The sequence below is a fragment of the Acipenser ruthenus genome, chromosome 48, assembly GCF_902713425.1.
Source record: "Acipenser ruthenus chromosome 48, fAciRut3.2 maternal haplotype, whole genome shotgun sequence".
NCBI lineage: Eukaryota > Metazoa > Chordata > Actinopteri > Acipenseriformes > Acipenseridae > Acipenser > Acipenser ruthenus.
Window position 1 is genome coordinate 4,758,523 of NC_081236.1, and position 26,535 is coordinate 4,785,057.

General features: G+C 40.1%; 19 non-coding genes across 19 annotated transcripts; all 19 read left to right on the forward strand.

Annotated features, from left to right (window-relative positions):
- Positions 1 to 670: 670 nt before the first annotated feature.
- Positions 671 to 743, forward strand: trnag-ucc (transfer RNA glycine (anticodon UCC)). The gene has a single exon. It is a non-coding gene; the product is annotated as a tRNA-Gly (tRNA).
- Positions 744 to 2,703: 1,960 nt separating this feature from the next.
- Positions 2,704 to 2,775, forward strand: trnah-gug (transfer RNA histidin (anticodon GUG)). Its single transcript has one exon. It is a non-coding gene; the product is annotated as a tRNA-His (tRNA).
- Positions 2,776 to 3,085: 310 nt separating this feature from the next.
- trnag-ucc (transfer RNA glycine (anticodon UCC)) lies at positions 3,086 to 3,157 on the forward strand. The gene has a single exon. It is a non-coding gene; the product is annotated as a tRNA-Gly (tRNA).
- A 1,960-nt stretch (positions 3,158 to 5,117) lies between these two features.
- Positions 5,118 to 5,189, forward strand: trnah-gug (transfer RNA histidin (anticodon GUG)). Its single transcript has one exon. It is a non-coding gene; the product is annotated as a tRNA-His (tRNA).
- A 310-nt stretch (positions 5,190 to 5,499) lies between these two features.
- trnag-ucc (transfer RNA glycine (anticodon UCC)) lies at positions 5,500 to 5,571 on the forward strand. The gene has a single exon. It is a non-coding gene; the product is annotated as a tRNA-Gly (tRNA).
- Positions 5,572 to 7,531: 1,960 nt separating this feature from the next.
- Positions 7,532 to 7,603, forward strand: trnah-gug (transfer RNA histidin (anticodon GUG)). The gene has a single exon. It is a non-coding gene; the product is annotated as a tRNA-His (tRNA).
- A 310-nt stretch (positions 7,604 to 7,913) lies between these two features.
- Positions 7,914 to 7,985, forward strand: trnag-ucc (transfer RNA glycine (anticodon UCC)). Its single transcript has one exon. It is a non-coding gene; the product is annotated as a tRNA-Gly (tRNA).
- A 1,960-nt stretch (positions 7,986 to 9,945) lies between these two features.
- Positions 9,946 to 10,017, forward strand: trnah-gug (transfer RNA histidin (anticodon GUG)). The gene has a single exon. It is a non-coding gene; the product is annotated as a tRNA-His (tRNA).
- A 310-nt stretch (positions 10,018 to 10,327) lies between these two features.
- trnag-ucc (transfer RNA glycine (anticodon UCC)) lies at positions 10,328 to 10,399 on the forward strand. Its single transcript has one exon. It is a non-coding gene; the product is annotated as a tRNA-Gly (tRNA).
- Positions 10,400 to 12,359: 1,960 nt separating this feature from the next.
- On the forward strand, positions 12,360 to 12,431 carry trnah-gug (transfer RNA histidin (anticodon GUG)). The gene has a single exon. It is a non-coding gene; the product is annotated as a tRNA-His (tRNA).
- A 310-nt stretch (positions 12,432 to 12,741) lies between these two features.
- Positions 12,742 to 12,813, forward strand: trnag-ucc (transfer RNA glycine (anticodon UCC)). The gene has a single exon. It is a non-coding gene; the product is annotated as a tRNA-Gly (tRNA).
- A 1,960-nt stretch (positions 12,814 to 14,773) lies between these two features.
- trnah-gug (transfer RNA histidin (anticodon GUG)) lies at positions 14,774 to 14,845 on the forward strand. Its single transcript has one exon. It is a non-coding gene; the product is annotated as a tRNA-His (tRNA).
- Positions 14,846 to 15,155: 310 nt separating this feature from the next.
- Positions 15,156 to 15,227, forward strand: trnag-ucc (transfer RNA glycine (anticodon UCC)). Its single transcript has one exon. It is a non-coding gene; the product is annotated as a tRNA-Gly (tRNA).
- A 2,342-nt stretch (positions 15,228 to 17,569) lies between these two features.
- On the forward strand, positions 17,570 to 17,641 carry trnag-ucc (transfer RNA glycine (anticodon UCC)). The gene has a single exon. It is a non-coding gene; the product is annotated as a tRNA-Gly (tRNA).
- Positions 17,642 to 19,607: 1,966 nt separating this feature from the next.
- Positions 19,608 to 19,679, forward strand: trnah-gug (transfer RNA histidin (anticodon GUG)). Its single transcript has one exon. It is a non-coding gene; the product is annotated as a tRNA-His (tRNA).
- A 309-nt stretch (positions 19,680 to 19,988) lies between these two features.
- Positions 19,989 to 20,061, forward strand: trnag-ucc (transfer RNA glycine (anticodon UCC)). The gene has a single exon. It is a non-coding gene; the product is annotated as a tRNA-Gly (tRNA).
- A 2,349-nt stretch (positions 20,062 to 22,410) lies between these two features.
- trnag-ucc (transfer RNA glycine (anticodon UCC)) lies at positions 22,411 to 22,482 on the forward strand. Its single transcript has one exon. It is a non-coding gene; the product is annotated as a tRNA-Gly (tRNA).
- Positions 22,483 to 24,448: 1,966 nt separating this feature from the next.
- Positions 24,449 to 24,520, forward strand: trnah-gug (transfer RNA histidin (anticodon GUG)). The gene has a single exon. It is a non-coding gene; the product is annotated as a tRNA-His (tRNA).
- Positions 24,521 to 24,829: 309 nt separating this feature from the next.
- Positions 24,830 to 24,902, forward strand: trnag-ucc (transfer RNA glycine (anticodon UCC)). The gene has a single exon. It is a non-coding gene; the product is annotated as a tRNA-Gly (tRNA).
- The last annotated feature ends 1,633 nt before the right edge of the window (positions 24,903 to 26,535 follow it).

The window sequence follows — 26,535 nt, forward strand, 5'->3', positions numbered from 1 at the left end:
GGCTGCCGACCAGCCATACCGCCGCCGTCACGAGAGCCTCCCATTCCCTTACATCCTGCTTCCTATTCCGCTCCCCCTTGTCTTTAAAACCAGCCTTTGAAATGAGCCAGGTAAAGGGGAATCATCCTCTGATTGGCGCAGGGAAAGAAACGAAAGATTCTAAAAATGAAAGTAGCCTAATTAAAGCAATAAAACAAAACACATAGCAGCGACCTGCTGCAATTGTTCTGCCGTGTGTGTAGCACGGAGTGCCCAGCTGACAAAACAAACACGAGCTTCTCGGTAGTTCGCCGTGATCGTATAGTGGTTAGTACTTTGCTTTATGGCCGCAACAACCCCGGTTCGAATCCGGGTCACGGCAGGTGCAATCCTCACACGGCAGAGAAGCTTGTTCTTTTTTTTCACACGCCATCTTCATGGCATGCACCTTTTTGAAAGAAAATAGAATACAATAATTGCTTCATCGTGTTAGTACAGGCATGATGCACACCAGCCTGCTGTGTACGAAATAATAATTACAGAAATAATCAATCTATAAACACCATAAAAATCTCCCACAAACACCAGTCGCTGTATTAACGCTTATCGAGTAGAGGCAAGACGGGACCTGTCCCAGCAGCCAACGTTACAGTGGCTTAATTCAATCTTTGAAGGTGATTTTGAGAACGGAGCCGTTGGTGGTATAGTGGTGAGCATAGCTGCCTTCCAAGCAGTTGACCCGGGTTCGATTCCCGGCCAACGCAAGTCTTTTTTGAACTTTTTCATTTAACATTGGAATAAAGCGTAATACATTCCCCAACTAATTTGCCTTACTGGTTAATAGTCTTAAAAGCATAACTTTGAAAGTATCACTGTGAGTTATAATGATCTGTGAGGTGATATTAGTCACTACATTAAGCCCCATCAAACGAATGTGTTCATTTGGAATCATGCATTGATAATGCGTTGTCGGGAAAACTGCAAATATGTATGGAAGCGTGAGTTGAATGATTAATCACATTCAAAGGATTGATATGGTCCTGTTGTTCGTCCTGCCACATAACAATGGCGTTGCAGTTACATGCGCTGCAAAATCAAATATTTAAAATTAAACAACCATCTGATAAAACTTACTGCAGCCGGATTGTTTTAGACACACATGGGCGCATGAAAAAAATCAAACATATGTTACCAAAATAGTCATTGCTGTATGATGTACAGCAACTGTGAAATGAATGGTTTTATAATCTGTTATGTGAGACTTCTGTTGAATTTTTAAGCATTTGATTCCCTGTGTACACAAAGATGGCAGTCCTGATTTAACGAGTGGGCAAGCAGAGCTCTCGGTGACTGATTTGTCAGTCTTTTTCAGTCACGTGATTGAGCGCCTTCCCGGCAATGCATCGTAATTAGAAAAGTGGAATGCAAGATATTGAACACGGACACATCCGGGATTTGAACCCGGGAACTCGCGCACCCGAAGCAAGAATCATACCCCTAGATTAAACAGCCAAATGCTGGCGGCGATTTGGTTCCACGAGCTTCCAAAGAAGCGTAGACCTAGATGCTCTGTATTGAGGAATTTGTGTCACTTGCTGTGTGCCTGTTAGGGGCAGTCTGATTTGCTTTACCTGGAGGCTAGCATTTCTATGGGCATCGAGAGGTGGTCGCTATAAATGAGGAAACTTGTTAAGATAGGATTTAGTTTCGATATACATACATAAAAAATAAACAAAACAAAACTGTGTTTCGTTGTTTTGCAAAGGGATGCACTGCAATTTGTTATATTTTATTTTATTCTTGCGAGCACGCAGCTGTTTTATATATTCATTTTAAATAGATTGGGGGAAATTGGTACTGTGTACTTTACAAATGTAATCTAGATTGTAACGAGACCATTCAAGTGCTGACGTTGTTGTCCACTTTGTATGTACCACAAAAAGAACAGATTTGCTGAACTGGTTAATTAACCTTACTATAAAAAACTGATAGATCCAAGTATTTTATATAAACTGCAATACTATAATATGTGGTAACTAGTTGAATTAACTTCACTATAAGAAACTGCTAGATTAAGAGTTTGTTTAATTGTATCATCTCTATATGTACCTACTAGACAATTGTTAGATGGTGAAGTGAAAGTGGAATTGTCATATTGTTTACATTGTTGTTAATGTGCTTGAGATTTTGAAAACAATTATTAATTAAAACTTGTAAAGATTATTTTTGGAGTATGATTGCTTGATTTCTCCTGGATAAAAGAGTTTGTGCGGGAACCAACCACTCGAGGTCCTTGTCCTCAATAAACACACGGTGGCGTAGTGAAAATAACATAAATTTCGCTATCTGTATATAAAGACCTGCTACACTTCAATACTACTGCCGCTACTCGGACACCACACACGGAATCATTGTAAACACACCGCCATAGCACAGGCTGCCGGCCAGCCATACCGCCGCCGTCACGAGAGCCTCCCGTTCCCTTACATCCTGCTTCCTATTCCGCTCCCCCTTGTCTTTAAAACCAGCCTTTGAAATGAGCCAGGTAAAGAGGAATCATCCTCTGATTGGCGCAGGGAAAGAAACGAAAGATTCTAAAAATGAAAGTAGCCTAATTAAAACAATAAAACAAAACATATAGCAGCGACCTGCTGCAATTGTTCTGCCGTGTGTGTAGCACGGAGTGCCCAGCTGACAAAACAAACACGAGCTTCTCGGTAGTTCGCCGTGATCGTATAGTGGTTAGTACTTTGCGTTGTGGCCGCAAAAACTCCGGTTCGAATCCGGGTCACGGCAGGTGCAATCCTCACACGGCAGAGAAGCTTGTTCTTTTTTTTCACACGCCATCTTCATGGCATGCACCTTTTTGAAAGAAAATAGAATACAATAATTGCTTCATCGTGTTAGTACAGGCATGATGCACACCAGCCTGCTGTGTATGAAATAATAATTACAGAAATAATCAATCTATAAACACCATAAAAATCTCCCACAAACACCAGTCGCTGTATTAACGCTTATCGAGTAGAGGCAAGACGGGACCTGTCCCAGCAGCCAACGTTACAGTGGCTTAATTCAATCTTTGAAGGTGATTTTGAGAACGGAGGCGTTGGTGGTATAGTGGTGAGCATAGCTGCCTTCCAAGCAGTTGACCCGGGTTCGATTCCCGGCCAACGCAAGTCTTTTTTGAACTTTTTCATTTAACACTGGAATAAAGCGTAATACATTCCCCAACTAATTTGCCTTACTGGTTAATAGTCTTAAAAGCATAACTTTGAAAGTATCACTGTGAGTTATAATGATCTGTGAGGTGATATTAGTCACTACATTATCCCCATCAAACGAATGTGTTCATTTGGAATCATGCATTGATAATGCGTTGTCGGGAAAACTGCAAATATGTATGGAAGCGTGAGTTGAATGATTAATCACATTCTAAGGATTGATATGGTCCTGTTGTTCGTCCTGCCACATAACAATGGCGTTGCAGTTACATGCGCTGCAAAATCAAATATTTAAAATTAAACAACCATCTGATAAAACTTACTGCAGCCGGATTGTTTTAGACACACATGGGCGCATGAAAAAAAGAAACATATGTTACCAAAATAGTCATTTGCTGTATGATGTACTGCAACTGTGAAATGAATGGTTTTATAATCTGTTATGTGAGACTTCTGTTGAATTTTTAAGCATTTGATTCCCTGTGTACACAAAGATGGCAGTCCTGATTTAACGAGTGGGCAAGCAGAGCTCTCGGTGACTGATTTGTCAGTCTTTTTCAGTCACGTGATTGAGCGCCTTCCCGGCAATGCATCGTAATTAGAAAAGTGTAATGCAAGATATTGAACACGGACACATCCGGGATTTGAACCCGGGAACTCGCGCACCCGAAGCAAGAATCATACCCCTAGATTAAACAGCCAAATGCTGGCGGCAATTTGGTTCCACGAGCTTCCAAAGAAGCGTAGACCTAGAAGCTCTGTATTGAGGAATTTGTGTCACCTTGCTGTGTGCCTGTTAGGGGCAGTCTGATTTGCTTTACCTGGCGGCTAGCATTTCTATGGGCATCGAGAGGTGGTCGCTATAAATGAGGAAACTTGTTAAGATAGGATTTAGTTTCGATATGCATACATAAAAAATAAACAAAACAAAACTGTGTTTCGTTGTTTTGCAAAGGGATGCACTGCAATTTGTTATATTTTATTTTATTCTTGCGAGCACGCAGCTGTTTTATATATTCATTTTAAATAGATTGGGGGAAATTGGTACTGTGTACTTTACAAATGTAATCTAGATTGTAACGAGACCATTCAAGTGCTGACGTTGTTGTCTACTTTGTATGTACCACAAAAAGAACAGATTTGCTGAACTGGTTAATTAACCTTACTATAAAAAACTGATAGATCCAAGTATTTTATATAAACTGCAATACTATAATATGTGGTAACTAGTTGAATTAACTTCACTATAAGAAACTGCTAGATTAAGAGTTTGTTTAATTGTATCATCTCTATATGTACCTACTAGACAATTGTTAGATGGTGATGTGAAAGTGGAATTGTCATATTGTTTACATTGTTGTTAATGTGCTTGAGATTTTGAAAACAATTATTAATTAAAACTTGTAAAGATTATTTTTGGAGTATGATTGCTTGATTTCTCCTGGATAAAAGAGTTTGTGCGGGAACCAACCACTCGAGGTCCTTCTCCTCAATAAACACACGGTGGCGTAGTGAAAATAACATAAATTTCGCTATCTGTATATAAAGACCTGCTACACTTCAATACTACTGCCGCTACTCGGACACCACACACGGAATCATTGTAAACACACCGCCATAGCACAGGCTGCCGACCAGCCATACCGCCGCCGTCACGAGAGCCTCCCATTCCCTTACATCCTGCTTCCTATTCCGCTCCCCCTTGTCTTTAAAACCAGCCTTTGAAATGAGCCAGGTAAAGGGGAATCATCCTCTGATTGGCGCAGGGAAAGAAACGAAAGATTCTAAAAATGAAAGTAGCCTAATTAAAACAATAAAACAAAACACATAGCAGCGACCTGCTGCAATTGTTCTGCCGTGTGTGTAGCACGGAGTGCCCAGCTGACAAAACAAACACGAGCTTCTCGGTAGTTCGCCGTGATCGTATAGTGGTTAGTACTTTGCGTTGTGGCCGCAACAACCCCGGTTCGAATCCGGGTCACGGCAGGTGCAATCCTCACACGGCAGAGAAGCTTGTTCTTTTTTTTCACACGCCGTCTTCATGGCATGCACCTTTTTGAAAGAAAATAGAATACAATAATTGCTTCATCGTGTTAGTACAGGCATGATGCACACCAGCCTGCTGTGTACGAAATAATAATTACAGAAATAATCAATCTATAAACACCATAAAAATCTCCCACAAACACCAGTCGCTGTATTAACGCTTATCGAGTAGAGGCAAGACGGGACCTGTCCCAGCAGCCAACGTTACAGTGGCTTAATTCAATCTTTGAAGGTGATTTTGAGAACGGAGGCGTTGGTGGTATAGTGGTGAGCATAGCTGCCTTCCAAGCAGTTGACCCGGGTTCGATTCCCGGCCAACGCAAGTCTTTTTTGAACTTTTTCATTTAACACTGGAATAAAGCGTAATACATTCCCCAACTAATTTGCCTTACTGGTTAATAGTCTTAAAAGCATAACTTTGAAAGTATCACTGTGAGTTATAATGATCTGTGAGGTGATATTAGTCACTACATTATCCCCATCAAACGAATGTGTTCATTTGGAATCATGCATTGATAATGCGTTGTCGGGAAAACTGCAAATATGTATGGAAGCGTGAGTTGAATGATTAATCACATTCTAAGGATTGATATGGTCCTGTTGTTCGTCCTGCCACATAACAATGGCGTTGCAGTTACATGCGCTGCAAAATCAAATATTTAAAATTAAACAACCATCTGATAAAACTTACTGCAGCCGGATTGTTTTAGACACACATGGGCGCATGAAAAAATGAAACATATGTTACCAAAATAGTCATTTGCTGTATGATGTACTGCAACTGTGAAATGAATGGTTTTATAATCTGTTATGTGAGACTTCTGTTGAATTGTTAAGCATTTGATTCCCTGTGTACACAAAGATGGCAGTCCTGATTTAACGAGTGGGCAAGCAGAGCTCTCGGTGACTGATTTGTCAGTCTTTTTCAGTCACGTGATTGAGCGCCTTCCCGGCAATGCATCGTAATTAGAAAAGTGTAATGCAAGATATTGAACACGGACACATCCGGGATTTGAACCCGGGAACTCGCGCACCCGAAGCAAGAATCATACCCCTAGATTAAACAGACAAATGCTGGCGGCAATTTGGTTCCACGAGCTTCCAAAGAAGCGTAGACCTAGATGCTCTGTATTGAGGAATTAGTGTCACCTTGCTGTGTGCCTGTTAGGGGCAGTCTGATTTGCTTTACCTGGCGGCTAGCATTTCTATGGGCATCGAGAGGTGGTCGCTATAAATGAGGAAACTTGTTAAAATAGGATTTAGTTTCGATATGCATACATAAAAAATAAACAAAACAAAACTGTGTTTCGTTGTTTTGCAAAGGGATGCACTGCAATTTGTTATATTTTATTTTATTCTTGCGAGCACGCAGCTGTTTTATATATTCATTTTAAATAGATTGGGGGAAATTGGTACTGTGTACTTTACAAATGTAATCTAGATTGTAACGAGACCATTCAAGTGCTGACGTTGTTGTCTACTTTGTATGTACCACAAAAAGAACAGATTTGCTGAACTGGTTAATTAACCTTACTATAAAAAACTGATAGATCCAAGTATTTTATATAAACTGCAATACTATAATATGTGGTAACTAGTTGAATTAACTTCACTATAAGAAACTGCTAGTTTAAGAGTTTGTTTAATTGTATCATCTCTATATGTACCTACTAGACAATTGTTAGATGGTGATGTGAAAGTGGAATTGTCATATTGTTTACATTGTTGTTAATGTGCTTGAGATTTTGAAAACAATTATTAATTAAAACTTGTAAAGATTATTTTTGGAGTATGATTGCTTGATTTCTCCTGGATAAAAGAGTTTGTGCGGGAACCAACCACTCGAGGTCCTTCTCCTCAATAAACACACGGTGGCGTAGTGAAAATAACATAAATTTCGCTATCTGTATATAAAGACCTGCTACACTTCAATACTACTGCCGCTACTCGGACACCACACACGGAATCATTGTAAACACACCGCCATAGCACAGGCTGCCGACCAGCCATACCGCCGCCGTCACGAGAGCCTCCCATTCCCTTACATCCTGCTTCCTATTCCGCTCCCCCTTGTCTTTAAAACCAGCCTTTGAAATGAGCCAGGTAAAGGGGAATCATCCTCTGATTGGCGCAGGGAAAGAAACGAAAGATTCTAAAAATGAAAGTAGCCTAATTAAAACAATAAAACAAAACACATAGCAGCGACCTGCTGCAATTGTTCTGCCGTGTGTGTAGCACGGAGTGCCCAGCTGACAAAACAAACACGAGCTTCTCGGTAGTTCGCCGTGATCGTATAGTGGTTAGTACTTTGCGTTGTGGCCGCAAAAACTCCGGTTCGAATCCGGGTCACGGCAGGTGCAATCCTCACACGGCAGAGAAGCTTGTTCTTTTTTTTCACACGCCATCTTCATGGCATGCACCTTTTTGAAAGAAAATAGAATACAATAATTGCTTCATCGTGTTAGTACAGGCATGATGCACACCAGCCTGCTGTGTATGAAATAATAATTACAGAAATAATCAATCTATAAACACCATAAAAATCTCCCACAAACACCAGTCGCTGTATTAACGCTTATCGAGTAGAGGCAAGACGGGACCTGTCCCAGCAGCCAACGTTACAGTGGCTTAATTCAATCTTTGAAGGTGATTTTGAGAACGGAGGCGTTGGTGGTATAGTGGTGAGCATAGCTGCCTTCCAAGCAGTTGACCCGGGTTCGATTCCCGGCCAACGCAAGTCTTTTTTGAACTTTTTCATTTAACACTGGAATAAAGCGTAATACATTCCCCAACTAATTTGCCTTACTGGTTAATAGTCTTAAAAGCATAACTTTGAAAGTATCACTGTGAGTTATAATGATCTGTGAGGTGATATTAGTCACTACATTATCCCCATCAAACGAATGTGTTCATTTGGAATCATGCATTGATAATGCGTTGTCGGGAAAACTGCAAATATGTATGGAAGCGTGAGTTGAATGATTAATCACATTCTAAGGATTGATATGGTCCTGTTGTTCGTCCTGCCACATAACAATGGCGTTGCAGTTACATGCGCTGCAAAATCAAATATTTAAAATTAAACAACCATCTGATAAAACTTACTGCAGCCGGATTGTTTTAGACACACATGGGCGCATGAAAAAAAGAAACATATGTTACCAAAATAGTCATTTGCTGTATGATGTACTGCAACTGTGAAATGAATGGTTTTATAATCTGTTATGTGAGACTTCTGTTGAATTTTTAAGCATTTGATTCCCTGTGTACACAAAGATGGCAGTCCTGATTTAACGAGTGGGCAAGCAGAGCTCTCGGTGACTGATTTGTCAGTCTTTTTCAGTCACGTGATTGAGCGCCTTCCCGGCAATGCATCGTAATTAGAAAAGTGTAATGCAAGATATTGAACACGGACACATCCGGGATTTGAACCCGGGAACTCGCGCACCCGAAGCAAGAATCATACCCCTAGATTAAACAGCCAAATGCTGGCGGCAATTTGGTTCCACGAGCTTCCAAAGAAGCGTAGACCTAGAAGCTCTGTATTGAGGAATTTGTGTCACCTTGCTGTGTGCCTGTTAGGGGCAGTCTGATTTGCTTTACCTGGCGGCTAGCATTTCTATGGGCATCGAGAGGTGGTCGCTATAAATGAGGAAACTTGTTAAGATAGGATTTAGTTTCGATATGCATACATAAAAAATAAACAAAACAAAACTGTGTTTCGTTGTTTTGCAAAGGGATGCACTGCAATTTGTTATATTTTATTTTATTCTTGCGAGCACGCAGCTGTTTTATATATTCATTTTAAATAGATTGGGGGAAATTGGTACTGTGTACTTTACAAATGTAATCTAGATTGTAACGAGACCATTCAAGTGCTGACGTTGTTGTCTACTTTGTATGTACCACAAAAAGAACAGATTTGCTGAACTGGTTAATTAACCTTACTATAAAAAACTGATAGATCCAAGTATTTTATATAAACTGCAATACTATAATATGTGGTAACTAGTTGAATTAACTTCACTATAAGAAACTGCTAGATTAAGAGTTTGTTTAATTGTATCATCTCTATATGTACCTACTAGACAATTGTTAGATGGTGAAGTGAAAGTGGAATTGTCATATTGTTTACATTGTTGTTAATGTGCTTGAGATTTTGAAAACAATTATTAATTAAAACTTGTAAAGATTATTTTTGGAGTATGATTGCTTGATTTCTCCTGGATAAAAGAGTTTGTGCGGGAACCAACCACTCGAGGTCCTTCTCCTCAATAAACACACGGTGGCGTAGTGAAAATAACATAAATTTCGCTATCTGTATATAAAGACCTGCTACACTTCAATACTACTGCCGCTACTCGGACACCACACACGGAATCATTGTAAACACACCGCCATAGCACAGGCTGCCGACCAGCCATACCGCCGCCGTCACGAGAGCCTCCCATTCCCTTACATCCTGCTTCCTATTCCGCTCCCCCTTGTCTTTAAAACCAGCCTTTGAAATGAGCCAGGTAAAGGGGAATCATCCTCTGATTGGCGCAGGGAAAGAAACGAAAGATTCTAAAAATGAAAGTAGCCTAATTAAAACAATAAAACAAAACACATAGCAGCGACCTGCTGCAATTGTTCTGCCGTGTGTGTAGCACGGAGTGCCCAGCTGACAAAACAAACACGAGCTTCTCGGTAGTTCGCCGTGATCGTATAGTGGTTAGTACTTTGCGTTGTGGCCGCAACAACCCCGGTTCGAATCCGGGTCACGGCAGGTGCAATCCTCACACGGCAGAGAAGCTTGTTCTTTTTTTTCACACGCCATCTTCATGGCATGCACCTTTTTGAAAGAAAATAGAATACAATAATTGCTTCATCGTGTTAGTACAGGCATGATGCACACCAGCCTGCTGTGTACGAAATAATAATTACAGAAATAATCAATCTATAAACACCATAAAAATCTCCCACAAACACCAGTCGCTGTATTAACGCTTATCGAGTAGAGGCAAGACGGGACCTGTCCCAGCAGCCAACGTTACAGTGGCTTAATTCAATCTTTGAAGGTGATTTTGAGAACGGAGGCGTTGGTGGTATAGTGGTGAGCATAGCTGCCTTCCAAGCAGTTGACCCGGGTTCGATTCCCGGCCAACGCAAGTCTTTTTTGAACTTTTTCATTTAACACTGGAATAAAGCGTAATACATTCCCCAACTAATTTGCCTTACTGGTTAATAGTCTTAAAAGCATAACTTTGAAAGTATCACTGTGAGTTATAATGATCTGTGAGGTGATATTAGTCACTACATTATCCCCATCAAACGAATGTGTTCATTTGGAATCATGCATTGATAATGCGTTGTCGGGAAAACTGCAAATATGTATGGAAGCGTGAGTTGAATGATTAATCACATTCTAAGGATTGATATGGTCCTGTTGTTCGTCCTGCCACATAACAATGGCGTTGCAGTTACATGCGCTGCAAAATCAAATATTTAAAATTAAACAACCATCTGATAAAACTTACTGCAGCCGGATTGTTTTAGACACACATGGGCGCATGAAAAAAAGAAACATATGTTACCAAAATAGTCATTTGCTGTATGATGTACTGCAACTGTGAAATGAATGGTTTTATAATCTGTTATGTGAGACTTCTGTTGAATTTTTAAGCATTTGATTCCCTGTGTACACAAAGATGGCAGTCCTGATTTAACGAGTGGGCAAGCAGAGCTCTCGGTGACTGATTTGTCAGTCTTTTTCAGTCACGTGATTGAGCGCCTTCCCGGCAATGCATCGTAATTAGAAAAGTGTAATGCAAGATATTGAACACGGACACATCCGGGATTTGAACCCGGGAACTCGCGCACCCGAAGCAAGAATCATACCCCTAGATTAAACAGCCAAATGCTGGCGGCAATTTGGTTCCACGAGCTTCCAAAGAAGCGTAGACCTAGAAGCTCTGTATTGAGGAATTTGTGTCACCTTGCTGTGTGCCTGTTAGGGGCAGTCTGATTTGCTTTACCTGGCGGCTAGCATTTCTATGGGCATCGAGAGGTGGTCGCTATAAATGAGGAAACTTGTTAAGATAGGATTTAGTTTCGATATGCATACATAAAAAATAAACAAAACAAAACTGTGTTTCGTTGTTTTGCAAAGGGATGCACTGCAATTTGTTATATTTTATTTTATTCTTGCGAGCACGCAGCTGTTTTATATATTCATTTTAAATAGATTGGGGGAAATTGGTACTGTGTACTTTACAAATGTAATCTAGATTGTAACGAGACCATTCAAGTGCTGACGTTGTTGTCTACTTTGTATGTACCACAAAAAGAACAGATTTGCTGAACTGGTTAATTAACCTTACTATAAAAAACTGATAGATCCAAGTATTTTATATAAACTGCAATACTATAATATGTGGTAACTAGTTGAATTAACTTCACTATAAGAAACTGCTAGATTAAGAGTTTGTTTAATTGTATCATCTCTATATGTACCTACTAGACAATTGTTAGATGGTGAAGTGAAAGTGGAATTGTCATATTGTTTACATTGTTGTTAATGTGCTTGAGATTTTGAAAACAATTATTAATTAAAACTTGTAAAGATTATTTTTGGAGTATGATTGCTTGATTTCTCCTGGATAAAAGAGTTTGTGCGGGAACCAACCACTCGAGGTCCTTCTCCTCAATAAACACACGGTGGCGTAGTGAAAATAACATAAATTTCGCTATCTGTATATAAAGACCTGCTACACTTCAATACTACTGCCGCTACTCGGACACCACACACGGAATCATTGTAAACACACCGCCATAGCACAGGCTGCCGACCAGCCATACCGCCGCCGTCACGAGAGCCTCCCATTCCCTTACATCCTGCTTCCTATTCCGCTCCCCCTTGTCTTTAAAACCAGCCTTTGAAATGAGCCAGGTAAAGGGGAATCATCCTCTGATTGGCGCAGGGAAAGAAACGAAAGATTCTAAAAATGAAAGTAGCCTAATTAAAACAATAAAACAAAACACATAGCAGCGACCTGCTGCAATTGTTCTGCCGTGTGTGTAGCACGGAGTGCCCAGCTGACAAAACAAACACGAGCTTCTCGGTAGTTCGCCGTGATCGTATAGTGGTTAGTACTTTGCGTTGTGGCCGCAACAACCCCGGTTCGAATCCGGGTCACGGCAGGTGCAATCCTCACACGGCAGAGAAGCTTGTTCTTTTTTTTCACACGCCATCTTCATGGCATGCACCTTTTTGAAAGAAAATAGAATACAATAATTGCTTCATCGTGTTAGTACAGGCATGATGCACACCAGCCTGCTGTGTACGAAATAATAATTACAGAAATAATCAATCTATAAACACCATAAAAATCTCCCACAAACACCAGTCGCTGTATTAACGCTTATCGAGTAGAGGCAAGACGGGACCTGTCCCAGCAGCCAACGTTACAGTGGCTTAATTCAATCTTTGAAGGTGATTTTGAGAACGGAGGCGTTGGTGGTATAGTGGTGAGCATAGCTGCCTTCCAAGCAGTTGACCCGGGTTCGATTCCCGGCCAACGCAAGTCTTTTTTGAACTTTTTCATTTAACACTGGAATAAAGCGTAATACATTCCCCAACTAATTTGCCTTACTGGTTAATAGTCTTAAAAGCATAACTTTGAAAGTATCACTGTGAGTTATAATGATCTGTGAGGTGATATTAGTCACTACATTATCCCCATCAAACGAATGTGTTCATTTGGAATCATGCATTGATAATGCGTTGTCGGGAAAACTGCAAATATGTATGGAAGCGTGAGTTGAATGATTAATCACATTCTAAGGATTGATATGGTCCTGTTGTTCGTCCTGCCACATAACAATGGCGTTGCAGTTACATGCGCTGCAAAATCAAATATTTAAAATTAAACAACCATCTGATAAAACTTACTGCAGCCGGATTGTTTTAGACACACATGGGCGCATGAAAAAATGAAACATATGTTACCAAAATAGTCATTTGCTGTATGATGTACTGCAACTGTGAAATGAATGGTTTTATAATCTGTTATGTGAGACTTCTGTTGAATTTTTAAGCATTTGATTCCCTGTGTACACAAAGATGGCAGTCCTGATTTAACGAGTGGGCAAGCAGAGCTCTCGGTGACTGATTTGTCAGTCTTTTTCAGTCACGTGATTGAGCGCCTTCCCGGCAATGCATCGTAATTAGAAAAGTGGAATGCAAGATATTGAACACGGACACATCCGGGATTTGAACCCGGGAACTCGCGCACCCGAAGCAAGAATCATACCCCTAGATTAAACAGACAAATGCTGGCGGCAATTTGGTTCCACGAGCTTCCAAAGAAGCGTAGACCTAGATGCTCTGTATTGAGGAATTAGTGTCACCTTGCTGTGTGCCTGTTAGGGGCAGTCTGATTTGCTTTACCTGGCGGCTAGCATTTCTATGGGCATCGAGAGGTGGTCGCTATAAATGAGGAAACTTGTTAAAATAGGATTTAGTTTCGATATGCATACATAAAAAATAAACAAAACAAAACTGTGTTTCGTTGTTTTGCAAAGGGATGCACTGCAATTTGTTATATTTTATTTTATTCTTGCGAGCACGCAGCTGTTTTATATATTCATTTTAAATAGATTGGGGGAAATTGGTACTGTGTACTTTACAAATGTAATCTAGATTGTAACGAGACCATTCAAGTGCTGACGTTGTTGTCTACTTTGTATGTACCACAAAAAGAACAGATTTGCTGAACTGGTTAATTAACCTTACTATAAAAAACTGATAGATCCAAGTATTTTATATAAACTGCAATACTATAATATGTGGTAACTAGTTGAATTAACTTCACTATAAGAAACTGCTAGTTTAAGAGTTTGTTTAATTGTATCATCTCTATATGTACCTACTAGACAATTGTTAGATGGTGATGTGAAAGTGGAATTGTCATATTGTTTACATTGTTGTTAATGTGCTTGAGATTTTGAAAACAATTATTAATTAAAACTTGTAAAGATTATTTTTGGAGTATGATTGCTTGATTTCTCCTGGATAAAAGAGTTTGTGCGGGAACCAACCACTCGAGGTCCTTCTCCTCAATAAACACACGGTGGCGTAGTGAAAATAACATAAATTTCGCTATCTGTATATAAAGACCTGCTACACTTCAATACTACTGCCGCTACTCGGACACCACACACGGAATCATTGTAAACACACCGCCATAGCACAGGCTGCCGACCAGCCATACCGCCGCCGTCACGAGAGCCTCCCATTCCCTTACATCCTGCTTCCTATTCCGCTCCCCCTTGTCTTTAAAACCAGCCTTTGAAATGAGCCAGGTAAAGGGGAATCATCCTCTGATTGGCGCAGGGAAAGAAACGAAAGATTCTAAAAATGAAAGTAGCCTAATTAAAACAATAAAACAAAACACATAGCAGCGACCTGCTGCAATTGTTCTGCCGTGTGTGTAGCACGGAGTGCCCAGCTGACAAAACAAACACGAGCTTCTCGGTAGTTCGCCGTGATCGTATAGTGGTTAGTACTTTGCGTTGTGGCCGCAACAACCCCGGTTCGAATCCGGGTCACGGCAGGTGCAATCCTCACACGGCAGAGAAGCTTGTTCTTTTTTTTCACACGCCATCTTCATGGCATGCACCTTTTTGAAAGAAAATAGAATACAATAATTGCTTCATCGTGTTAGTACAGGCATGATGCACACCAGCCTGCTGTGTACGAAATAATAATTACAGAAATAATCAATCTATAAACACCATAAAAATCTCCCACAAACACCAGTCGCTGTATTAACGCTTATCGAGTAGAGGCAAGACGGGACCTGTCCCAGCAGCCAACGTTACAGTGGCTTAATTCAATCTTTGAAGGTGATTTTGAGAACGGAGGCGTTGGTGGTATAGTGGTGAGCATAGCTGCCTTCCAAGCAGTTGACCCGGGTTCAATTCCCGGCCAACGCAAGTCTTTTTTGAACTTTTTCATTTAACATTGGAATAAAGCGTAATACATTCCCCAACTAATTTGCCTTACTGGTTAATAGTCTTAAAAGCATAACTTTGAAAGTATCACTGTGAGTTATAATGATCTGTGAGGTGATATTAGTCACTACATTAAGCCCCATCAAACGAATGTGTTCATTTGGAATCATGCATTGATAATGCGTTGTCGGGAAAACTGCAAATATGTATGGAAGCGTGAGTTGAATGATTAATCACATTCAAAGGATTGATATGGTCCTGTTGTTCGTCCTGCCACATAACAATGGCGTTGCAATTACATGCGCTGCAAAATCAAATATTTAAAATTAAACAACCATCTGATAAAACTTACTGCAGCCGGATTGTTTTAGACACACATGGGCGCATGAAAAAAATCAAACATATGTTACCAAAATAGTCATTGCTGTATGATGTACAGCAACTGTGAAATGAATGGTTTTATAATCTGTTATGTGAGACTTCTGTTGAATTTTTAAGCATTTGATTCCCTGTGTACACAAAGATGGCAGTCCTGATTTAACGAGTGGGCAAGCAGAGCTCTCGGTGACTGATTTGTCAGTCTTTTTCAGTCACGTGATTGAGCGCCTTCCCGGCAATGCATCGTAATTAGAAAAGTGGAATGCAAGATATTGAACACGGACACATCCGGGATTTGAACCCGGGAACTCGCGCACCCGAAGCAAGAATCATACCCCTAGATTAAACAGCCAAATGCTGGCGGCGATTTGGTTCCACGAGCTTCCAAAGAAGCGTAGACCTAGATGCTCTGTATTGAGGAATTTGTGTCACTTGCTGTGTGCCTGTTAGGGGCAGTCTGATTTGCTTTACCTGGAGGCTAGCATTTCTATGGGCATCGAGAGGTGGTCGCTATAAATGAGGAAACTTGTTAAGATAGGATTTAGTTTCGATATACATACATAAAAAATAAACAAAACAAAACTGTGTTTCGTTGTTTTGCAAAGGGATGCACTGCAATTTGTTATATTTTATTTTATTCTTGCGAGCACGCAGCTGTTTTATATATTCATTTTAAATAGATTGGGGGAAATTGGTACTGTGTACTTTACAAATGTAATCTAGATTGTAACGAGACCATTCAAGTGCTGACGTTGTTGTCTACTTTGTATGTACCACAAAAAGAACAGATTTGCTGAACTGGTTAATTAACCTTACTATAAAAAACTGATAGATCCAAGTATTTTATATAAACTGCAATACTATAATATGTGGTAACTAGTTGAATTAACTTCACTATAAGAAACTGCTAGATTAAGAGTTTGTTTAATTGTATCAGCTCTATATGTATCTACTAGACAATTGTTAGATGGTGAAGTGAAAGTGGAATTGTCATATTGTTTACATTGTTGTTAATGTGCTTGAGATTTTGAAAACAATTATTAATTAAAACTTGTAAAGATTATTTTTGGAGTATGATTGCTTGATGTCTCCTGGATAAAAGAGTTTGTGCGGGAACCAACCACTCGAGGTCCTTGTCCTCAATAAACACACGGTGGCGTAGTGAAAATAACATAAATTTCGCTATCTGTATGTAAAGACCTGCTACACTTCAATACTACTGCCGCTACTCGGACACCACACACGGAATCATTGTAAACACACCGCCATAGCACAGGCTGCCGACCAGCCAAACCGCCGCCGTCACGAGAGCCTCCCGTTCCCTTACATCCTGCTTCCTATTCCGCTCCCCCTTGTCTTTAAAACCAGCCTTTGAAATGAGCCAGGTAAAGGGGAATCATCCTCTGATTGGCGCAGGGAAAGAAACGAAAGATTCTAAAAATGAAAGTAGCCTAATTAAAACAATAAAACAAAACACATAGCAGCGACCTGCTGCAATTGTTCTGCCGTGTGTGTAGCACGGAGTGCCCAGCTGACAAAACAAACACGAGCTTCTCGGTAGTTCGCCGTGATCGTATAGTGGTTAGTACTTTGCGTTGTGGCCGCAACAACCCCGGATCGTATCCGGGTCACGGCAGGTGCAATCCTCACACGGCAGAGAAGCTTGTTCTTTTTTTTCACACGCCATCTTCATGGCATGCACCTTTTTGAAAAAAAATAGAATACAATAATTGCTTCATCGTGTTAGTACAGGCATGATGCACACCAGCCTGCTGTGTACGAAATAATAATTACAGAAATAATCAATCTATAAACACCATAAAAATCTCCCACAAACACCAGTCGCTGTATTAACGCTTATCGAGTAGAGGCAAGACGGGACCTGTCCCAGCAGCCAACGTTACAGTGGCTTAATTCAATCTTTGAAGGTGATTTTGAGAACGGAGGCGTTGGTGGTATAGTGGTGAGCATAGCTGCCTTCCAAGCAGTTGACCCGGGTTCGATTCCCGGCCAACGCAAGTCTTTTTTGAACTTTTTCATTTAACATTGGAATAAAGCGTAATACATTCCCCAACTAATTTGCCTTACTGGTTAATAGTCTTAAAAGCATAACTTTGAAAGTATCACTGTGAGTTATAATGATCTGTGAGGTGATATTAGTCACTACATTAAGCCCCATCAAACGAATGTGTTCATTTGGAATCATGCATTGATAATGCGTTGTCGGGAAAACTGCAAATATGTATGGAAGCGTGAGTTGAATGATTAATCACATTCAAAGGATTGATATGGTCCTGTTGTTCGTCCTGCCACATAACAATGGCGTTGCAGTTACATGCGCTGCAAAATCAAATATTTAAAATTAAACAACCATCTGATAAAACTTACTGCAGCCGGATTGTTTTAGACACACATGGGCGCATGAAAAAAATCAAACATATGTTACCAAAATAGTCATTGCTGTATGATGTACAGCAACTGTGAAATGAATGGTTTTATAATCTGTTATGTGAGACTTCTGTTGAATTTTTAAGCATTTGATTCCCTGTGTACACAAAGATGGCAGTCCTGATTTAACGAGTGGGCAAGCAGAGCTCTCGGTGACTGATTTTTCAGTCTTTTTCAGTCACGTGATTGAGCGCCTTCCCGGCAATGCATCGTAATTAGAAAAGTGTAATGCAAGATATTGAACACGGACACATCCGGGATTTGAACCCGGGAACTCGCGCACCCGAAGCAAGAATCATACCCCTAGATTAAACAGCCAAATGCTGGCGGCGATTTGGTTCCACGAGCTTCCAAAGAAGCGTAGACCTAGATGCTCTGTATTGAGGAATTAGTGTCACCTTGCTGTGTGCCTGTTAGGGGCAGTCTGATTTGCTTTACCTGGCGGCTAGCATTTCTATGGGCATCGAGAGGTGGTCGCTATAAATGAGGAAACTTGTTAAGATAGGATTTAGTTTCGATATGCATACATACACATAAAAATAAACAAAACAAAACTGTGTTTCGTTGTTTTGCAAAGGGATGCACTGCAATTTGTTATATTTTATTTTATTCTTGCGAGCACGCAGCTGTTTTATATATTCATTTTAAATAGATTGGGGGAAATTGGTACTGTGTACTTTACAAATGTAATCTAGATTGTAACGAGACCATTCAAGTGCTGACGTTGTTGTCTACTTTGTATGTACCACAAAAAGAACAGATTTGCTGAACTGGTTAATTAACCTTACTATAAAAAACTGATAGATCCAAGTATTTTATATAAACTGCAATACTATAATATGTGGTAACTAGTTGAATTAACTTCACTATAAGAAACTGCTAGATTAAGAGTTTGTTTAATTGTATCAGCTCTATATGTACCTACTAGACAATTGTTAGATGGTGAAGTGAAAGTGGAATTGTCATATTGTTTACATTGTTGTTAATGTGCTTGAGATTTTGAAAACAATTATTAATTAAAACTTGTAAAGATTATTTTTGGAGTATGATTGCTTGGTTTCTCCTGGATAAAAGAGTTTGTGCGGGAACCAACCACTCGAGGTCCTTGTCCTCAATAAACACACGGTGGCGTAGTGAAAATAACATAAATTTCGCTATCTGTATATAAAGACCTGCTACACTTCAATACTACTGCCGCTACTCGGACACCACACACGGAATCATTGTAAACACACCGCCATAGCACAGGCTGCCGACCAGCCATACCGCCGCCGTCACGAGAGCCTCCCGTTCCCTTACATCCTGCTTCCTATTCCGCTCCCCCTTGTCTTTAAAACCAGCCTTTGAAATGAGCCAGGTAAAGGGGGATCATCCTCTGATTGGCGCAAGGAAAGAAACGAAAGATTCTAAAAATGAAAGTAGCCTAATGAAAACAATAAAACAAAACACATAGCAGCGACCTGCTGCAATTGTTCTGCCGTGTGTGTAGCACGGAGTGCCCAGCTGACAAAACAAACACGAGCTTCTCGGTAGTTTGCCGTGATCGTATAGTGGTTAGTACTTTGCGTTGTGGCCGCAACAACCCCGGTTCGAATCCGGGTCACGGCAGGTGCAATCCTCACACGGCAGAGAAGCTTGTTCGTTTTTTTCACACGCCATCTTCATGGCATGCACCTTTTTGAAAGAAAATAGAATACAATAATTGCTTCATCGTGTTAGTACAGGCATGATGCACACCAGCCTGCTGTGTATGAAATAATAATTACAGAAATAATCAATCTATAAACACCATAAAAATCTCCCACAAACACCAGTCGCTGTATTAACGCTTATCGAGTAGAGGCAAGACGGGACCTGTCCCAGCAGCCAACGTTACAGTGGCTTAATTCAATCTTTGAAGGTGATTTTGAGAACGGAGCCGTTGGTGGTATAGTGGTGAGCATAGCTGCCTTCCAAGCAGTTGACCCGGGTTCGATTCCCGGCCAACGCAAGTCTTTTTTGAACTTTTTCATTTAACATTGGAATAAAGCGTAATACATTCCCCAACTAATTTGCCTTACTGGTTAATAGTCTTAAAAGCATAACTTTGAAAGTATCACTGTGAGTTATAATGATCTGTGAGGTGATATTAGTCACTACATTAAGCCCCATCAAACGAATGTGTTCATTTGGAATCATGCATTGATAATGCGTTGTTGGGAAAACTGCAAATATGTATGGAAGCGTGAGTTGAATGATTAATCACATTCTAAGGATTGATATGGTCCTGTTGTTCGTCCTGCCACATAACAATGGCGTTGCAGTTACATGCGCTGCAAAATCAAATATTTAAAATTAAACAACCATCTGATAAAACTTACTGCAGCCGGATTGTTTTAGACACACATGGGCGCATGAAAAAAATCAAACATATGTTACCAAAATAGTCATTGCTGTATGATGTACAGCAACTGTGAAATGAATGGTTTTATAATCTGTTATGTGAGACTTCTGTTGAATTTTTAAGCATTTGATTCCCTGTGTACACAAAGATGGCAGTCCTGATTTAACGAGTGGGCAAGCAGAGCTCTCGGTGACTGATTTGTCAGTCTTTTTCAGTCACGTGATTGAGCGCCTTCCCGGCAATGCATCGTAATTAGAAAAGTGTAATGCAAGATATTGAACACGGACACATCCGGGATTTGAACCCGGGAACTCGCGCACCCGAAGCAAGAATCATACCCCTAGATTAAACAGCCAAATGCTGGCGGCGATTTGGTTCCACGAGCTTCCAAAGAAGCGTAGACCTAGATGCTCTGTATTGAGGAATTAGTGTCACCTTGCTGTGTGCCTGTTAGGGGCAGTCTGATTTGCTTTACCTGGCGGCTAGCATTTCTATGGGCATCGAGAGGTGGTCGCTATAAATGAGGAAACTTGTTAAGATAGGATTTAGTTTCGATATGCATACATACACATAAAAAATAAACAAAACAAAACTGTGTTTCGTTGTTTTGCAAAGGGATGCACTGCAATTTGTTATATTTTATTTTATTCTTGCGAGCACGCAGCTGTTTTATATATTCATTTTAAATAGATTGGGGGAAATTGGTACTGTGTACTTTACAAATGTAATCTAGATTGTAACGAGACCATTCAAGTGCTGACGTTGTTGTCTACTTTGTATGTACCACAAAAAGAACAGATTTGCTGAACTGGTTAATTAACCTTACTATAAAAAACTGATAGATCCAAGTATTTTATATAAACTGCAATACTATAATATGTGGTAACTAGTTGAATTAACTTCACTATAAGAAACTGCTAGCTTAAGAGTTTGTTTAATTGTATCATCTCTATATGTACCTACTAGACAATTGTTAGATGGTGAAGTGAAAGTGGAATTGTCATATTGTTTACATTGTTGTTAATGTGCTTGAGATTTTGAAAACAATTATTAATTAAAACTTGTAAAGATTATTTTTGGAGTATGATTGCTTGATTTCTCCTGGATAAAAGAGTTTGTGCGGGAACCAACCACTCGAGGTCCTTGTCCTCAATAAACACACGGTGGCGTAGTGAAAATAACATAAATTTCGCTATCTGTATATAAAGACCTGCTACACTTCAATACTACTGCCGCTACTCGGACACCACACACGGAATCATTGTAAACACACCGCCATAGCACAGGCTGCCGACCAGCCATAACGCCGCCGTCACGAGAGCCTCCCATTCCCTTACATCCTGCTTCCTATTCCGCTCCCCCTTGTCTTTAAAACCAGCCTTTGAAATGAGCCAGGTAAAGGGGAATCATCCTCTGATTGGCGCAGGGAAAGAAACGAAAGATTCTAAAAATGAAAGTAGCCTAATTAAAACAATAAAACAAAACACATAGCAGCGACCTGCTGCAATTGTTCTGCCGTGTGTGTAGCACGGAGTGCCCAGCTGACAAAACAAACACGAGCTTCTCGGTAGTTCGCCGTGATCGTATAGTGGTTAGTACTTTGCGTTGTGGCCGCAACAACCCCGGATCGTATCCGGGTCACGGCAGGTGCAATCCTCACACGGCAGAGAAGCTTGTTCTTTTTTTTCACACGCCATCTTCATGGCATGCACCTTTTTGAAAAAAAATAGAATACAATAATTGCTTCATCGTGTTAGTACAGGCATGATGCACACCAGCCTGCTGTGTACGAAATAATAATTACAGAAATAATCAATCTATAAACACCATAAAAATCTCCCACAAACACCAGTCGCTGTATTAACGCTTATCGAGTAGAGGCAAGACGGGACCTGTCCCAGCAGCCAACGTTACAGTGGCTTAATTCAATCTTTGAAGGTGATTTTGAGAACGGAGGCGTTGGTGGTATAGTGGTGAGCATAGCTGCCTTCCAAGCAGTTGACCCGGGTTCGATTCCCGGCCAACGCAAGTCTTTTTTGAACTTTTTCATTTAACATTGGAATAAAGCGTAATACATTCCCCAACTAATTTGCCTTACTGGTTAATAGTCTTAAAAGCATAACTTTGAAAGTATCACTGTGAGTTATAATGATCTGTGAGGTGATATTAGTCACTACATTAAGCCCCATCAAACGAATGTGTTCATTTGGAATCATGCATTGATAATGCGTTGTCGGGAAAACTGCAAATATGTATGGAAGCGTGAGTTGAATGATTAATCACATTCAAAGGATTGATATGGTCCTGTTGTTCGTCCTGCCACATAACAATGGCGTTGCAGTTACATGCGCTGCAAAATCAAATATTTAAAATTAAACAACCATCTGATAAAACTTACTGCAGCCGGATTGTTTTAGACACACATGGGCGCATGAAAAAAATCAAACATATGTTACCAAAATAGTCATTGCTGTATGATGTACAGCAACTGTGAAATGAATGGTTTTATAATCTGTTATGTGAGACTTCTGTTGAATTTTTAAGCATTTGATTCCCTGTGTACACAAAGATGGCAGTCCTGATTTAACGAGTGGGCAAGCAGAGCTCTCGGTGACTGATTTTTCAGTCTTTTTCAGTCACGTGATTGAGCGCCTTCCCGGCAATGCATCGTAATTAGAAAAGTGTAATGCAAGATATTGAACACGGACACATCCGGGATTTGAACCCGGGAACTCGCGCACCCGAAGCAAGAATCATACCCCTAGATTAAACAGCCAAATGCTGGCGGCGATTTGGTTCCACGAGCTTCCAAAGAAGCGTAGACCTAGATGCTCTGTATTGAGGAATTAGTGTCACCTTGCTGTGTGCCTGTTAGGGGCAGTCTGATTTGCTTTACCTGGCGGCTAGCATTTCTATGGGCATCGAGAGGTGGTCGCTATAAATGAGGAAACTTGTTAAGATAGGATTTAGTTTCGATATGCATACATACACATAAAAATAAACAAAACAAAACTGTGTTTCGTTGTTTTGCAAAGGGATGCACTGCAATTTGTTATATTTTATTTTATTCTTGCGAGCACGCAGCTGTTTTATATATTCATTTTAAATAGATTGGGGGAAATTGGTACTGTGTACTTTACAAATGTAATCTAGATTGTAACGAGACCATTCAAGTGCTGACGTTGTTGTCTACTTTGTATGTACCACAAAAAGAACAGATTTGCTGAACTGGTTAATTAACCTTACTATAAAAAACTGATAGATCCAAGTATTTTATATAAACTGCAATACTATAATATGTGGTAACTAGTTGAATTAACTTCACTATAAGAAACTGCTAGATTAAGAGTTTGTTTAATTGTATCAGCTCTATATGTACCTACTAGACAATTGTTAGATGGTGAAGTGAAAGTGGAATTGTCATATTGTTTACATTGTTGTTAATGTGCTTGAGATTTTGAAAACAATTATTAATTAAAACTTGTAAAGATTATTTTTGGAGTATGATTGCTTGGTTTCTCCTGGATAAAAGAGTTTGTGCGGGAACCAACCACTCGAGGTCCTTGTCCTCAATAAACACACGGTGGCGTAGTGAAAATAACATAAATTTCGCTATCTGTATATAAAGACCTGCTACACTTCAATACTACTGCCGCTACTCGGACACCACACACGGAATCATTGTAAACACACCGCCATAGCACAGGCTGCCGACCAGCCATACCGCCGCCGTCACGAGAGCCTCCCGTTCCCTTACATCCTGCTTCCTATTCCGCTCCCCCTTGTCTTTAAAACCAGCCTTTGAAATGAGCCAGGTAAAGGGGGATCATCCTCTGATTGGCGCAAGGAAAGAAACGAAAGATTCTAAAAATGAAAGTAGCCTAATGAAAACAATAAAACAAAACACATAGCAGCGACCTGCTGCAATTGTTCTGCCGTGTGTGTAGCACGGAGTGCCCAGCTGACAAAACAAACACGAGCTTCTCGGTAGTTTGCCGTGATCGTATAGTGGTTAGTACTTTGCGTTGTGGCCGCAACAACCCCGGTTCGAATCCGGGTCACGGCAGGTGCAATCCTCACACGGCAGAGAAGCTTGTTCGTTTTTTTCACACGCCATCTTCATGGCATGCACCTTTTTGAAAGAAAATAGAATACAATAATTGCTTCATCGTGTTAGTACAGGCATGATGCACACCAGCCTGCTGTGTATGAAATAATAATTACAGAAATAATCAATCTATAAACACCATAAAAATCTCCCACAAACACCAGTCGCTGTATTAACGCTTATCGAGTAGAGGCAAGACGGGACCTGTCCCAGCAGCCAACGTTACAGTGGCTTAATTCAATCTTTGAAGGTGATTTTGAGAACGGAGCCGTTGGTGGTATAGTGGTGAGCATAGCTGCCTTCCAAGCAGTTGACCCGGGTTCGATTCCCGGCCAACGCAAGTCTTTTTTGAACTTTTTCATTTAACATTGGAATAAAGCGTAATACATTCCCCAACTAATTTGCCTTACTGGTTAATAGTCTTAAAAGCATAACTTTGAAAGTATCACTGTGAGTTATAATGATCTGTGAGGTGATATTAGTCACTACATTAAGCCCCATCAAACGAATGTGTTCATTTGGAATCATGCATTGATAATGCGTTGTTGGGAAAACTGCAAATATGTATGGAAGCGTGAGTTGAATGATTAATCACATTCTAAGGATTGATATGGTCCTGTTGTTCGTCCTGCCACATAACAATGGCGTTGCAGTTACATGCGCTGCAAAATCAAATATTTAAAATTAAACAACCATCTGATAAAACTTACTGCAGCCGGATTGTTTTAGACACACATGGGCGCATGAAAAAAATCAAACATATGTTACCAAAATAGTCATTGCTGTATGATGTACAGCAACTGTGAAATGAATGGTTTTATAATCTGTTATGTGAGACTTCTGTTGAATTTTTAAGCATTTGATTCCCTGTGTACACAAAGATGGCAGTCCTGATTTAACGAGTGGGCAAGCAGAGCTCTCGGTGACTGATTTGTCAGTCTTTTTCAGTCACGTGATTGAGCGCCTTCCCGGCAATGCATCGTAATTAGAAAAGTGTAATGCAAGATATTGAACACGGACACATCCGGGATTTGAACCCGGGAACTCGCGCACCCGAAGCAAGAATCATACCCCTAGATTAAACAGCCAAATGCTGGCGGCGATTTGGTTCCACGAGCTTCCAAAGAAGCGTAGACCTAGATGCTCTGTATTGAGGAATTAGTGTCACCTTGCTGTGTGCCTGTTAGGGGCAGTCTGATTTGCTTTACCTGGCGGCTAGCATTTCTATGGGCATCGAGAGGTGGTCGCTATAAATGAGGAAACTTGTTAAGATAGGATTTAGTTTCGATATGCATACATACACATAAAAAATAAACAAAACAAAACTGTGTTTCGTTGTTTTGCAAAGGGATGCACTGCAATTTGTTATATTTTATTTTATTCTTGCGAGCACGCAGCTGTTTTATATATTCATTTTAAATAGATTGGGGGAAATTGGTACTGTGTACTTTACAAATGTAATCTAGATTGTAACGAGACCATTCAAGTGCTGACGTTGTTGTCTACTTTGTATGTACCACAAAAAGAACAGATTTGCTGAACTGGTTAATTAACCTTACTATAAAAAACTGATAGATCCAAGTATTTTATATAAACTGCAATACTATAATATGTGGTAACTAGTTGAATTAACTTCACTATAAGAAACTGCTAGCTTAAGAGTTTGTTTAATTGTATCATCTCTATATGTACCTACTAGACAATTGTTAGATGGTGAAGTGAAAGTGGAATTGTCATATTGTTTACATTGTTGTTAATGTGCTTGAGATTTTGAAAACAATTATTAATTAAAACTTGTAAAGATTATTTTTGGAGTATGATTGCTTGATTTCTCCTGGATAAAAGAGTTTGTGCGGGAACCAACCACTCGAGGTCCTTGTCCTCAATAAACACACGGTGGCGTAGTGAAAATAACATAAATTTCGCTATCTGTATATAAAGACCTGCTACACTTCAATACTACTGCCGCTACT